The sequence below is a fragment of the Halichoeres trimaculatus genome, unplaced genomic scaffold (genome assembly GCF_033239565.1).
Source record: "Halichoeres trimaculatus isolate MK-OKI-2021-1 unplaced genomic scaffold, fHalTri1.1 fHalTri1_scaffold_19, whole genome shotgun sequence".
Taxonomy (NCBI): Eukaryota; Metazoa; Chordata; class Actinopteri; order Labriformes; family Labridae; genus Halichoeres; species Halichoeres trimaculatus.
The window spans coordinates 20,512,330-20,528,988 of NW_027437197.1; the positions used below are offsets into that span (position 1 = coordinate 20,512,330).

The 16,659-nt window shown below is 39.9% G+C and overlaps 1 long non-coding RNA gene across 1 annotated transcript in view; it reads right to left on the minus strand.

Moving 5' to 3' along the window:
* Positions 1–218: 218 nt before the first annotated feature.
* LOC141808781 (uncharacterized) overlaps positions 219–16,659 on the minus strand; it is an 88,658-nt gene continuing 72,217 nt past the window's right edge. The window contains exon 4 of the long non-coding RNA XR_012599925.1: positions 219–292. This is a non-coding gene — a long non-coding RNA (uncharacterized LOC141808781). The remainder of the gene's footprint in view (positions 293–16,659) is intronic.

A 16,659-nucleotide genomic window follows, 5' to 3' on the forward strand; every position in this document is an offset into this window, starting at 1 on the left:
GTGAAGTGAAACATATTAAACACACCCATGCACATGTAATCTGCTCATATCTTTGGGTCAAATTGTGTGTGTGTGAGTGTGTGTTTCCAGTCTGCTATCATCTGCTAAGTGTAAAACCTTATCTCCATTTTTTGCAGCTCTGTTTGTTTGCATCTATTCTTGATGAATTAAACTAACCCAGATTAAAAAGCAGGTACGTGGGTGCAGAGTTTGATCACTCACCTTGTCGTTGGATTTCTCTACACTCTTTTTCCTCATAATGGCAGGAAAAGTGAAATGTCCACATGTACCCCTAAAATAAACAAGAATATCTAAGACTTTTTGGACATGGCAAGTGAACAACAGAAGCGCTACTTTTTAAATGATTAGCAGATTTTGATGCCTTTTGGGGATAAATACAGAAAAAAAACTCCTTCCTTCTGTATATTTTTCCTTTAAAGTAGGGCCTGAGGTGGGATCAAACCAAGCTGGAAAATAATAACAATCAGAGCTTACATTAATGCATTTTTTCTCTTAACTTGTACTACAGTGTTTCATCCACTACTTCATAATTTCTCACTCTGAAGAATATGAAGTAAACAAGCTAGAAATATACCCACACTCCTCTTCATCTACAGGGCGTCTCAGGCCCTCTGCGTGCATGAACAGACACACTTGCACCCACAGTGACAACATAAATAGATGCATCTAGTGATGGTTTAACAAATCTCTTAGCACGCAGAAGTACACATCTACAGTGTGAAGGTGCCAGAAGATAGTGGAGTGGAGGATTCTTGAGGGGTCAAGAGGGAAGCATGTGTGTCTGTGTCTGTGTGTGTGTGTTGGATAAAAAGGGAGAGGAGAGGGGCTGGTGAGATGCGTGTGTGTGTGTGTGTGTGTGTCACAACAGACAGAAGGGATTCAGCTCGGGCTCCCACACAGCTTTGTCATATCACTGGTAGATTAGAAACACACACATGTCAAGCCAGGCAGAGCCGGCTGCAATAATGCACCTGCCAGCTCTCCAGATCCACTCAACCCCCTGTCCAAGCCCTTGTCCCGACACGCTAACACAAAAGCACACACACACACACACACAAGCACACGTGTACCATCTTTTTAGGGCCTGAGCACCTAGGGATGGGTACTTTTCACATTTGAAACAATACTGTACTAATGCTCGGTACCTGGCAATCAGTACCGGTACTCAACGGTACCAATTTTCGGTACTTTTTTGTGTTTATGTGGTAAAAAACATCAATTTGTTTAATAATAAAGTATAAAAACATTCAATTTAACACATCTAATCTTCAATATATAACTTTGCAATGCTGTGTTTAAATCCAGCATGGAAAATCACCTTCTCTTCCACTCCCTCACAGTCACAAGGATGCATTCAGGTACCTAAACATGGTACCTTTTGATTTTTCGTGAATAGGTACCCGGTACTTTTGACAGAATTTGGTCGGTACCTATAAAAGTACCTGACTCAGTACCCATCCCTATGAGCACCACAACACTGCAGTGAGGTCCCTTTAGGAACTATTCAAATTTTTCTTCTATCCGTTTTCTTTCCAAACCTACCCAAATATGGAAGCCTCAAAAATTACTAAACTTTGCACAAATTTAAGTCACAGCGAAAAAAAAATGACTTAATTGGTTTTGTGCAATTACCTGCTCCATAGGGCCCCCTAATGCCTGAAAAATGCAAGCCTCTCCAGCTTCTTTAACATGCATGCATGAATCATGTGACCAGGCCAAGAACTGAAAAGAATAAACAGTAATGGAAAATATAATACAGGAAATGGATATGGGAGGGCTGCACGGTGGTGCAACGGTTAGCGCTGCAGCCTCACAGCAAGAAGGTCACCAGTTCAAATCCCCACCTCGGCCGGTGGGTCTTTCTGTGTGGAGTTTGCATGTTCTCCCCGTGCATGCGTGGGTTCTCTCCGGGTACTCCGGCTTCCTCCCACAGTCCAAAAACATGCTTACCAGGTTAATTGGTCACACCAAATTGTCCCTAGGTGTGAGTGTGTGCGTGCATGGTTGTCTGTCTGTGTCAGCCCTGCGATTGACTGGCGACCAGTCCAGGTTGTACCCTGCCTCTCGCCCAATGATTGCTGGGATAGGCTCCAGCCACCCGCGACCCTAAACAGGATAAGCGGTATAGAAAATGGATGGATGGATGGATGGATATGGGAAAGATAGAAAAGAAAAGGAAAGAAAATGGAAAAAAGCAGACAACAGAAAACATAAGGGTGACTGGAAAAAAGAGAATATCAGAGAATGCAATATACGAGTATGAAATAGCTTGACAAGCAAAAGGAAATACAAGAGTAGAATAGAAAAAAACTAGAAATAGAATACCAAAGAATAGAGGTAAATTCCTGCTTGCAGCAAGGTTTGTTTGTGTTGTTACCAGTCAGCAATTTAAAAGATAAGATTTGAGGATTAGTTCTTAAAATATGAGCATTCAAGCATGAAAAAGACTAAATGGTAAAGGCAGAACTGGTGGAAAGCAGGTGTTTCACATGAAAACCTGAAAGGAAAAGGACGTGGTCTTTCTTCATGACAGAGCTCTCTGAGAAGAGAGGGAACAGATTCATCTCCACCAGGATCTGAGGTCATCCAACCTAGTCATCCTAGAAGCACATGAAAAATATGGAGTGAAGACTGGAGATATTCTTCCACCCCCCTAAAAAAGGAGAGTGCAGGGAAGACTGACTGAAGAGAATCACTGACCTTCAAACAAGCTCTCTATCCATATAGAGTAGGGGAAGACATGCACAATCCATCAAAAATGCACATGAACTTTCCCTCTTCAAATAGTTCCCGCTTGAATAGCAGTCAATGGATCAACTATGAATATTGTATGTAGTGAATTGCAGGGGATCAGATTGAATTCAGTGTGGGAAAAACAACCAAAACCAAATCTGTGATATTGAAACACCAAGATTCAAAAACGACATGTTGAGTAAAAATAAAAACTCAACATGCGAGCTGTAAAGACTGAATGGTGGTGTGTGAACCCTTTTTTTTTATTTTGTGAAAATAAACATCCAAAAATGTTAGCATATAAAATTTTCATCAAAGTATAAAGGAAGAACAAAATATCAACAGAATGTGTGAGAAGGATCCAGAGTCCTCACTATGGTCATGACATTGCCTTTTGCCACAGTCCCTTCTCAGGAATGGAAAGAGCAGTGTTAATTTTCAGCCGTTCTTTGATTGGATGAACCTGCCTCCCTCGTGTACGACGCGGCTACCACAGGTCAGTGCCTGGTGCACTGTAGCATGAAACAAACAAATAGAAAAAGGCACCTTGTGGCACTTGACTCTCGCCAGAATGTGACCGACGGCGAGCCTGCCAGCGTCCTTTAATAATGACTGGTGCCTTCTAACCAAAGAGTAGAGGCTGAGGGGTGGAGGGTGGAGGGTGGAGGGTGGAGGAGAGGGCTGGCAAAGGGGAGGAAGGATGGAGCTCAAACCGTAAAGGGGGAGGAAGTAGAGGAAACAGTTAAGGGGGAAGGTTTCATGTGCTGCTCTGAAAATCTGAGCAAAAAAAAACCAGCAGTTATCAACAGATTTTACTCTTGAATAGAAAAAAAGTATGGGGAAGATAAACATAAAAAACTTTTACCCAAAATGATTAAAAATAGCTATAGTTCAAACACCAGACATGTTTATAATGTTTAAGAATAATGTTTTGTTTTATTCACAAATATTCAATAACTGCATTTCTCTGTGACTGAGTTTGTTACCTTTCTTTTATTAACAACCAGGATGTCTGCTGTAGTCTATTAAAAATGATACTGAAATTCATTAACCTCATTGTGTTTCTTTTTTTTAACGTTTGAGACACTGGTGCTTTTGACTACATTTATCAAATATGAATTAGCAGAGGCACAAATAAAACACACTGCTATACTTATGTAAGTATTGTTTATTAAAACAGATATTTGGGGAAAAATGTCATATGGGGTGGTTATACACAATTCTGACTTTTTTAGAGACCTTCACATGCCATGCATTCTAGGATGTTGCAACATTGTAACAAAGCCACCCCTCAGGGAAAACCCAGTGGATATAAAATCTACTTATTGGCGTTTACTATATCTATATATATATTCAGGATTCATCTTATGCAGTTTTGGTTCCATATTAATGGAGGTTGTTGGTGAAACTTACTGAAATTGATGCCTTGAAAAACTGTTTCGGTGAAACCAAGGAGGCAGCCATGCTAAAAGTGACACAGCTCTGCCAATTGGTGGGATAGTGGGAAACTGTTTGTTGCTAATGCACAAGTTCTACAGTGGTAATTCTAAGAGAAAAAAAAAAGCTCTTAAAAAGTGGATGTGGAGTAATTAGGTAACTAGCAATTAGCTGTTGCAAATCTGCAACATCTGCTTTGAGGAGGTTATCAGAAAGATATATCCTTCTGTCTTTAATATGTTTATATTTACTGGAATGAGGGACAAGTGTGCAGCCGTCTCGGGGGTAATGAACACAATGAAACACTGATATCACAGATCTTTATACTGAAGGCCTTGTTTGCCTTTACAGCTTAAAAAAGAGTGATAGATATAACTTAATCCTGTTTCATGCCCAGCTAAAACTCCCCAATGGAGCTCTAAAGAGAGCTAGTATGTGAGCAAACGATTGCTTTTATTTAGACACAACTACGCACCTTTATTTCCATCCATTATGACATTATGAAACGCAGAAGCAACCCTGCTGGGACTAACGTCACATCTTGACTACTAACCAAAACACATATTTAACTAAACAAATGTTATCATCCCTCATGTTAGATCATATTTCATTGATAAACAAACGGGAAACTGAGTTTTTGACCTATACTGCAGCCAGTCACTAGAGGGAGCTCTGACCCTTTTGGCTTCACTGATGGTAAACAGTTGTGACATACAATTTAATACAATCTATGGTTCGAACAAACATATGGGCTCTTCACAGTCTAATTTGTACAAGTTATCATTAAATAAGGCACTAGTGATCAACTTTTGGCCTTTTTTGATTTTAGTGCCCCTTGTGGGGAAACTGTTCCCTTTCATCTCTTTTACTGAAGTTGAGTTTTTATACAACAAAAAAAAGTTAATTTTGCTGCCGCTTTACTGTGAAATGCTCCACTCACTGAGGTTTTGTGCAGTGTAAAATATGAGTTTTGTTGTTTGTAAAAAACACATTGATGTCGTCTCTGTGAGGTCAAACACTGGTTTCTGATGAAAGTTCTTTGAAGCCAAACAAAGGCAGTCTCTATTTAAAAAAAAAAAAAAAACATACTCCTAGTCAGCCAGAAAACAAGCAAAGAAGTGGTGGTGAGGCTGGCATTTAGCCCCTTAACAAACAGTTTAAGTCAACCCAGCCACTTTCCTAATATTGCAAATCTATGCATACCATTTAGATTAGGGGTTACAATTTTCTGGCAGATCACTGATCTTTAAAAAGCCTGACCTGCCGATATCGATTAGGGCCGATACCAATTTTTATTTTTTATTTTTTATAACTGATAGCATATACCTTCATTGTTCCAATCTTATTTTATTGAAAATCATTGAACAATCGCTGTGAAACAATAAAATCTTTTTGCTTTAACTTAAACAACCAATAAAGTGTCCTGAGTTTTATGTCTCAGACAAAAAAGCAACAATGGCTGTCAGACCTTCCCTTTGGTATATAAGATCGATTGGTGCATGTCTAATTTAGTCCAATCATGCTCAAACCTTAAAGGAATTAAATGTAGCCCCTATGCAGTGTGTCCACGTTTGGAGCCAGCCAAGTGGACATTTGAGGAACTGCATTTTTTGCACTTGGTTCCACCAGATTCCACTTGTTTTATCACATTCTCTGACACCTGCAGCAGTTTCAGACACATAAAATGGCAAACTTATTTGGTTGTTGATGCAGCTTGTGCTGATTTTTTGACTATAAGAGAGTAAAGCTTTAATTTTTTTGTCCAAGTCACTGGACTTTTTACATCAACAACAACACCAGACTTCAGAGGTGGCTTTTTATCTGGCTGGAATCACTTCAGATGCTTCAACGCTACATTTGCTGCTTTCTTCGAAATCTGAGACTGAAAAGTAGGCAGGCAAATCACAGTAGGTTATGGTGACACCAGGTGTTAACAATTGACATGGAGTTAAAAAAAAAAGTAAGTCTGATTCTGCTCAACACATTTCTATTCCTTATTTAACTAAATGTGGGAAGAAGATACAGAAGTTAAAGCTATGTCAGTATAGATCTCTCTGCCGGACACTTTTTAAACTTTATACAGTGGAGGTAAGTCAGATGTGTTTTTTTTTTATAGCATTGTTGTCCAAAACTATTGTTCTGATTTCAGAATTAGAATCAGAAATATTCATTGATCCCTGAGAGGAAATTACATTTCAGTTTCATCTCTTCCAAGAAACATAAACAGACAGTGAGTCTAAATTTGGAGATAAGAATGAGCTGGGTAATACGAGGTAAAAAGAGGATGTTAGGGATGGGGTGTGGGGTTCGGAGGAGAAGGAAGAGGGGAATTGAGGAGATGAGAGGCAGGCCCATCATCCTGTGATAAGACGAGGAATATAAGTCTGATTATCACAGAGGCTGGGAGCATTAGACAGACAGTTGGGAGTCATCTCAAAACTCAGGAGGGAAGACGCAAGACAAGAGGTCACAATTATGCCCCGCTCGCTGCTCTCCCCTCCTCCTCATGAAGTGCTCTAATATATTCGGTTAGTTCCTGTATGGCGTGGAGGGGAAATTCTAATTAAAGGGTGCGGGGAATTTTGACACATGTGAGGCAGAGATCAATATTTAGCACCATAATCAGCCATTCCTGATGGCTTGACGGTGTCACTGCGAGCAGACTGCAGCTCTCCATTAGAGTGCTCGGCGAGGAGGCAGACAGGCAGGCGAGCAGGCAGGCAGCCAAGCAGGCAGGCTGCAGAGGAGCGCCAAACTCCCAGCCATCATGAATCAAAGCAAGTGATGCCTCTCGTGCTCCATTCTGCTTTGCTTTTTATCTTCATTCATCCTCTTAAAGGAGAAAAGTGAACTCTGTCAGACTGCTTTGTGATGGGGGTGCAGGGGAAGGGGGAAAGAAAGGGAGAAAAATGCCACAGAGGGGACACAGTAGATCAGGAGGAAGTGCAGCTGTCAGGACTTTAGACTGTGAGATGATTGGAAGGTACACAGATGGTCCTGTCTATTGAGTCATTTCTCTTTTTGGTGGGACACATATTTTATTTTCATTTCAAACAGTGTTGGAAGATGTATTTGTATCCTTAAATTGGGAAACAGAGGCAATAGAGCTCAGTGAGAATACTTCCAGCAACGATAATATTCCTCAAATAAGTGAATTTAGTCAAAAATACATCTGGAGTAGAAATTTCAGGAGTCATCTTTTTTTTTTTTTTTTTTTTTTAACCCTTTTTGTGTCAAAGAAATAATATGACTGTTACATTTCTCTGCTGCAGCTGGTTAAGATTAGATGTATTTCCATATTTCAAGTGCTGCTTTAATAAATTAGCATATAGCTGTGTTTCATTTCAAAAAAATCATTGTGTGTACTTCATCAAAACATTATCTGCAAAGCAACCTGTACTAAAGGCTGTCAAAAAAGTTTAATAAGTTATTATGTTTACAAGCATCTAGACCGTACATGTAAATAAATATATATAGACACATTAGTGTAAAGTGGTGCGATTTAGTACAGAGCTAAACTTGTATTCCTTGTTGCTACATTCAGAACCAGGGTTGCGAAATACCTTGAATTCTCAAAGTTGGAAACTTTCTGGTAATTAATGGGAATTTATATTGGCTACATTTACCTGGTCATACACATTTATAAAAATTGGACATTTCAGTTTGTTATAAGCAGACATGTATACAAACATGTCTGATGCAATGTTTATAGTATAAGAAAAATATATTATCTAAATATTTGTATTTTCACATAAATTAATTTTCAGGATTTTTTTTTGTCAAAGTGAGCCTCCACATTTCAATCAGCATTTGTTTGTTCATTTTAATGCGTGTATTACTTAAAGTTAAACCATAAAATCAAGAATATTTACCTCATTACTATGATCACAGCTTACTCTGACAGGACTTCTAGACTCAAACTCAAGAAATGAGGCCTCAATGGAAATGCAGTAGGCTGCTGAAGGTAGGGATGGGTACTGAATTAGGTACTTTTATAGGTACCAACCGAATTCTGTCAAAAGTACTAGGTACCAGCTCAAGTAAAATCAAAAGGTACCATATTTGGGTACCTAAATGCTTCCTTGTGACTGTGAGGGAGTGGAAGAGTAATCTATTTTCCATGCTGGACATGAACACAGCATTGCAAGGTTATATATTGAATAAATATGTTAAATTAAAAAGAATTTACATTTTATTATTAAACAAATTTATATTTATTACCAGATAAACACACACAAAAGTACCGAAAATTGGTACCGTTGAGTACTGATACCAATTGCCAGGTACTGGGAATCAGTACCGTAACCCTTCAAATGTGAAAGGTACCCATCCCTAGGTGATGGAGTGGATGATTTGCTTTCAATCATGTTGTTTAAAACAAAATCATTTTTCGAAAACCTCAAAAAGTTGATAAGAAAAAATAGAAAACAAAATTTCCTTAATTTCTCCAGAATATTTTGAAAAAATGATAAAATGTGATGGCAACAAAACTGAAAATTCCCATGAAATTTTTAGGAATCTTTCCTGAAATTTAAAGGAAATTTCCACATCTTTGCAACCTGATTCAGAGATAAACTTCACTGAGCTGTAACATAACAACCAACTGTTTAATAATGAAACACCAAACCAAAACTTAATTCTGGTTTCATCTTTCAGCTTCTGTGTTTTCAGATTCTGTTGACAAGGTAAGAAAGGAGAAAATTGTGCTGCATATTTATCATTTCAGTAATGATGAGTCAATGGGAGTGTATCATGTTGAAATGTGTTCCTAATATTTTGTTTTCCTCATGTATATTAATGTAGTTTTTCTACGTTGTGGTTTTTTGATGTAGCTGGTTATTTGGCAAGAACCAGAGCAAGTTGGAAATAACACACTTCCACTGAGCAACCTATTTTTTTAAAAACTACCACAAATGCTGTAACTACTTCACACACTCAACCAAGCACACACAACACGCCACACGAACACGGCTGCTAAGCTAACAGTAATAGTGACCACTGAGTCAGAATCAGGAACATGGTGTTGTTTCCACAGGGCAAGGAGAGGGGGCAAAGGTGGGGGCATGTGGAGGTGTGTGTAAGTGTGTGTGTGTGTATGTATATGAGAGGAAAAGTGGGGGGTTGAGCCCAGCCCAGCCCAGCTTAGCCCAGCCCATCCCAGGGTGTCCCCTGTCTCCATGTGTCAGCCCATCTCCTTGTTCTCGCATGTCACTGACACACACGTGGGTACTTACCAACCCAAGTTGCTCCAATTAATGGCTGTCCCACTGCGCTGTCCGTTGTGCGGTGTGCTGGCCCGGGTGACAAGATCTGGTCTAGGATCTGTCTCTCCAGTGACATAAGGAAGGAATTTTAAGAGGGAAAAGTGATGCAAACACACAGCGCCTCATGCTGCGCCCAGATAGGTAGATAACAAAGAGTCTGGTAAATGAGTGGCAGCGAGGAAGGCATTGAGGATTCTCTAATTACTCGCTGCAATCTATCTAAGTCACTGGCCTTCTAATTTGATTTATCAGAATGCATGAAATCCCTCGGAATAATGCCCTTATTAGAAGGACAGAATTGACGGGGGGACAAGAGGTCTGCCGAGAGGAGGAGGAGAGCACAGATTTAAGCATCAATTACAGTCAAAAGGAGAATTAATAGTTATTAATCCACAAACATGGCCGTCATTCTATGCTACCTCTTCGCCACTTGGAGACAAGCCCCTTCACACTTGCTCTGACACACACGGTCACACATGTTCCTGCGTATGCGCCTGTACAAAGGTGCTTTTTTTGTTCACATAAGACGCACACATCTTAAACATTAAGTTAAATAACGCTCAAACTAAAAATAAATATATGTGTAAAAGCAACACAGCAGTTACGAAGACAAGACACCATAAATATCTCTTACTCTGGACGTTTCCTATCATTTTGCCCACCGGCAGATCAAAGGTCTTTAACTCCTTAACTAAATTCTTGACTGACAAATTCAATTGCTGTCAGTCGTCCAGGGCCTTCAATGTAATATGTGCATTTTGATTCAATTTGCCCTGCAAATACATACATATACATATTGTTTATCTGGTTATGTGAACAAAAAAATCAATACTTATATCTGTGCTTTGTCATCCTTAAGTGCATCATGAAATAGCAAGATATGCCTCTAATTGAATCCAACCGGACCACACAGATTGTTAATTTTGTGCTATTAAGCTTTTGCAACATTTACAATGTCTTCTTTTGGCCTGTTGATGACTCTTGTTTGTCCCTTGTTTGAGAAAAGAACATTTTATATTTTGAAGAATTGAATTTGGAAAGGTCAATCTGGAAACAAATAACAATAAATCAACGATGATGCTAACTTGTGTCTTTTTTAAGGAGAGGAATTCGGAGTGCACGGGAAGAGCTGTCGCAGCTTCACACGGCGGTTACAGGAGAACGCTGCGTATGTGCAAAAATACTAACACATAGTGTGATTACTCAAATTATTCTAATTAATTCACATGTTGCCACTGCACTTTTTGTTAAAGCCACATGGTCATATCACATGCTCCAGAATAACAACAAAAGGACAGCTTGTCATGTTAAATAATTTACAGAGCCGTGCAGGCAGCAGTGCAGCATTAGGTGACACCAGGCTCTGAGTTTTATGTTAAACCCTGTGGTTTTTGTTAAAGGGTTGCTGAGTGGCTGAAAGGAGAATGCCAGTGTGCTGTTGCCTTGCTGTCAGTCACACAGAGGCAGTATTTAGACAGGGAGCTGAGAGGTCTGCTCCGCTGCCAGCTCCTGCCTTTTAAACAGCCCTTTCCTCAGAGAGACAGCTTAGCACTGAGTGCCAGTCAACCTCGGCCCTGCACACACACACACACACACACATGCTCTCACACACTTTGATAGCCTCCTTGATAAAGAATAATTTGGCAGAAGTGGAGAAATGATCATGTATGGTCAGACCAAAAGGTACGTTGTAATGGGTCTATCCCCGTGTTTCAACAAAGTGGAGCGCGAGGCGTCTGGACAGCAGATTCATCAGCATTACTTGAATGGAGGAACAAGCTCATACAGCATTACAGGGCTGACAGGGGAAGATGAATCTGGGCGACTCCGCGCATCAGGGGATCCTCATAGACCTTCAGTCACGGCCCGTGGTAAAGACTGAGGGATGGGAGAGCGGCTGTGGAGATAACACATCACACCCTGTCTGCGTCCTGTGTTATGATGCTGTCCTGTAGAGCGCCTGGGACAATCCCGTGTCCGCTGCCAGAGTGCCGTTGACATCAATGACAAACCTCTGTGGTGTCAGGCAGTCACTCACACTTCTGCTGGGTGTCTGTCATCATGCTCAAACGGTCAGGCGCTGACACCTTTTCACGTGAATGAAGATTCTCCAGCGGCTGACAAAAAATTGTGGATGGCCTTTAAGGAGGGGAAAAAGACACAGCAAGAATAGCACCTCTCCTCAAAAGGAGAGGCTTATAATTTGCAATAATGGCACACCAGTAGCTCTTGGAGAGAAAATTACAGGAAAAAGCCGATCTGAAATATCCTTTTAACTGGCAGAAACACATCCATTGTAGACAGAAGTCTTGTTTACTTGGTAAAATGGCATCAATTAGGAGTGGATGGCAAAATTAGCATATTCTCTTAATGGACTGGCCTTTCTTGTGCAGCGCGCTCGCACTGATTGTATGGAAGGGACATGTTAAGGGAGACTGAGAAAAGGTCAGGTGTCTGCACCATTCAGGTGATCATATTTTTCACCAAACAGTTGTGCATTCTCCATGGCTATTGTCATGTTATACTGCAGCTGAGAGCAACATGCCAGTGTGCAGAGATATTTTATTTCGATTCGTGACGGAAAACAAGTCATTCTTTCTGACACAGCTAAGATATCAGACATGTAGCCCTTCAAAGAAATCTCAAATGTATTTATTCAACGATCTAAGCGCAATGCACATATTATTAAAACTTACAAATAAATAAAACCTGTAAGAAATACGTAAACGACATCCAAAATTATGAATGTCCTTAAGGTAAAAGTCTTACTCACTTAGAGTTAAGTGTGTCCGTGTAATTTTTCCCCTGACTGATTTAAATCAGCACACAGCAGGAATTCAACCCCCACTCTTTTAAATGTGAAGACAAACGTAGCCAAAAAATTAGACAAATTAACAGACAACCTAAAGTAGTGTTCAATATCCTGCTCTTACCACCGAGCTAATCAATTAGGATAAATGGCGAGTTTACTCTCATTATTAACAGCCAGCCGTCACTTTGGAAGCTAATTAATTCCAAAAATGATATTTCATCATCAGTGCTGCAGTACGTTTCTGGAGAAGGGCTCAGCTCCTCCCAGTAAGACCAAAGCCGCAGACTGCAAATTTTCCTCCCCCCTGTTCTCCCCCACCCTCCTCCTCCTCCTCCTCCCTTGTGCCTCTGCTCCCACCTCCCCAAATTGACTGGTCTTGCACAGTTGCAGCTGAACAAGAAAGGAATTGCTAGTGTCAAGACACAGTTTACAAATATGACATCTCCTCTGCCATGGCTGGAAATATGAAATATTGATTTATGTGCAGTAAAAGGTCTTATAAAAATGATCACATACACATGAGGGATTAATGTGCAGAAGATCAATAGAAATTTCATTCTTGACACTAGACTGTCACCTATGGTGAAATGCTAAAATAAAGAAATCAATATTATCTATGAAATGTCAAATTTATTATAATTATGTGGATGAAAGCTGGCCAAGTGGCTCCCAGGGGGCCGAGAGGGATAGGGTACTGCTCTCCAGCATCCCTCATGTCCCTCCTGCTTGTGCTGCCAATTTTGAGAGCAATATTGGTGTAAAGGGTTTTCACCCGTTATGTATGGCCTTGTTGTAACAAATTCCTCCTGGAATATTTAACTGTGGAGAGACTGACAATGGACAGAGCTGCAGTTCATAGCCTGCAGGTTGCGTAGTTAACAGCTGTTAGCTTTGGCACATATTGTATGACTCTGCCCTCTCGATTGAAACCTATTTGGCAGCTGCTGCCGACACTGACAAGTCACAGGCCCTATAGTACGACATCTCAGCAGGTGTCTCGGTTCAAAGATGACAGATTCAGTCAGGCTGTGTATTGATCTCCAGGCTTGAATGTAGACGGTAATCATGCTGATTTGTTTTGTTGTTTGTGGACATAAACTGTTTAGACAAGAAAAGACAGGACGTGATTGTCACAAAGCCATAAAACAATCATTATGATGGAGGGGGAAAAAAGCCAATTGTGGAACAATTTAAAGTGCAAATCATTTTTTATGAATTTATCTTGAGCAACTTTGTGCACACGCCTCTAATTTTCAAACGAGATGGAGCCACATCAGAGGCTCTTAATGCGTTATTGGGCTTTCAGAAATCCCCCCTCAATGTTTTATTTGCTATTGCATTTAAACTAAGAGCTATTTGTGTTCATTCACTTGTTTTCCATGTCTAATTAATATCCTTTGAATGTGTGGGGATCAATTTATTTAATCAATGTTGGGTAGAGCCTCTGGCCTTCTAAAGGTCACTTAGATATGGAATGGGAAATCATCAGAGTCAAATCACAAAGGGGGCGAGCAGGTAATTTGAATGTGGCCGGCAAACTTTGCATGTATGATCACACATACCAGAGAAAAACCACCGAAAATTATTTTGCTTTCCGTCTTCCCTTTTCAGGCAATAGTCTTTTTTTTCCACCAGAGGCCCACTGTACACACTAGAGTGTGGCAGCTGTGTAATCCCTTTAACAACCGACGGGGCTATTAAATGAACCGGTGGTGCAGCTGCAAATAGCCAATAAAGCCAGCACAATATCATCCCTATTAAACAGTAATCTCGGCAGGCTTAAGAAGTTCTCTGAAAAATGGGAGGAAAACCATAACAAAATGTAATCAAGCAAAACATGGGGATTTTCCTCCACAAAATAAGCCAAACAATTTTCACAGTGGCTTTACATGAAAGGTGTTGAGCAGCAGCGGCGGCGGCACTCGAAACCTCAGAGAACTTCTCAGCCCCTTCAGGTGACCACGGTTTGCCCGCCTTATCACAACTACACACAACAAATAAAATGAGCCTGTCAATCGAGGCAATTTATCGCCACAGATATTAACAGAGAAAGGGGGAAACGGGAAAATAACAAATTGTGCAGTTACATTTTAAAAGTGACCAAATCGAATTCATAAGATCACAATTTGAGAGATAGAACCCAGTTTATTTTTTCCTCCCTTTTACCAGCTTATGTGCTCTGTCAGATGAAAGCGGAGCAGAGAGCCGCTGTTGATGGAGCCTTTGAGCCTGGGAGAGGAGGCAAACGCAGCCTCTTGAAGGGGTACCAGGGACAGCGATAACCGGGGGAGGCCGCGGGAGCTCCCTCTCCACTGCCGGGGGAAGGTGTTCCAACTTATCAGAGTCTGCACGTGGGGAATGATTACCCCTCCGCCGGGCCGATTACTGCTGCCTCTCTGGGTCAAAAGCAGGCCAGGATAAAAGAGAGAACTGAAGCCTCCTATCCTGCCTCCAATCATCCATTAGCACTTGGAGCGAGGGGCTTGGCTATTCCTCCAACCCCCCTCTCTGACACAAGCTTGTCAATCTGGTGCATAGAAGAAGAAAGACATAATCACAGGCGGGATTCTCACTCACATCATGTCATGGAGGACCGTGTGGGGCCTGCAGTGGTAATGTATGGATCTGGGTATAAGCAGTGCCTTGACATATTATTTATTCATTTGAGTTTGTTTAAGAAGAATCCTCGTCATCTGCAGGCCGAGGAAAAGTATTGAGCGGTGTTTACTCTATTGATGTATGGTATATATGCTGATCCGACTGCATGAATAAGAGTGTGAAACAGGCAAAAAATGCATATAACAATAGGCACATCAAACAAGGATAACTGATTGCATCACACGCACTGACTAACACACACTCACACACACCTACACATACTGTTTGCAGGGCTATACTCAGGAAAAAAGGCAGAGGAAAGCATTAATAATAGCGCTTTAGCAAGCATACTGTGAGTATGACCTGCTCTGTGTATTTTAACTTATACTGGTACTGGTTTATTGATACTGATATTGATAATGTTACTTGTATCACTCCCAATTCTAGTATGAATATCAATACTGCTGAAACCGGTATTGATATTTTCATTGCTTCTGATACTAAACTACATCAATACTGAGTCAAAGTGGCTTAAAGTTACTTATCCTGATATCAATACTGATACTGATAATATCAGTGGTTTTGAAATTAATACCAATAAGGGTATAAATATGGATGTTGGTATTAATACCTAGACAGGTATCAAATTCAGTGGTGGTCTGGCTTTGTTTCCCTGAACAAACACTGACATTGATACCAATACTGATAACAGTACAGATACTTGTATTGATACTGATACTGGTAATAATACCACAATACTAGGGGTGAGTATTGGCAAAAACCTCATGATACGATACGCATCACGATACTTGGGTCACGATATGATAATATCACTATATCAATATATTGCAATTTGTTGCGACTTTTCTATCATGTTGTGTTTGAAATAATGACAGTCAGATGCAGTGTTCCATACACTTAACTTGAATCAAAGTGTGTCAAGTTTGTCACTTAAACTACTGTGACATCAAACTAATGTTGCAAAGGAAATTATTTGGTGAAAGACGTGGTCAGTTGGTGAAACTGATTAATGTCACTTGGTGTAACCAGTGTTACTCATAAAAAATCTGATATTGTACAAAACATGTCAATGATTGATATTTTATCAGTCTACTACACTGTAAAAATATAAACTTTTAATGATTTTAAACTGACCCAAGAATAGAGAGAAAACAATGATGTTTACGGCATCAAAATCCATATCATCAAGTTTAGGTATAAAATATTTTGAATAGACTTTGAGATAATATTTATTATAAAGTTTATGAGCAACATACAGTGGAGTTGCTCTTTGGTGCCATCTACCACAGTGGAGGTGCAGAAGACATATTGTACTTCAAACTCAAAAATTATGAATATTTATTTTAGGAAAAATATAAATATTAAGAGTTGAAATATCAATATTCTATCACAGGTCAAAGTATTGCGATATATTGCGGTATCAATATTTTTTCACACCTACTAACAGACACTGTATAATATATGGATGTAGTTTCCATCTGTTTTCAATACACAGTTTTGAAATGCATTGTCAGGCTTAGGGAGTAACTAAATGCATGCAATGGCATTACGTAATTAGGATACAAAGAAAGAATAACAGTATTGCACTACAGTTACAGCAAAAAAAAAACAAAAACATGTAATCAGATTACAGTTACATTTAGTAAAAAATGGGACTATTGTGAAATTGCTGTGTAGGACTTAAGTCAGATAGTTTTGTGTTTACAGTGTAGCAGTTGTGTTTAAAACAGTATCATTGGTGAACTAAAACAGAGCAAAGTGTGTCTGTTGTGT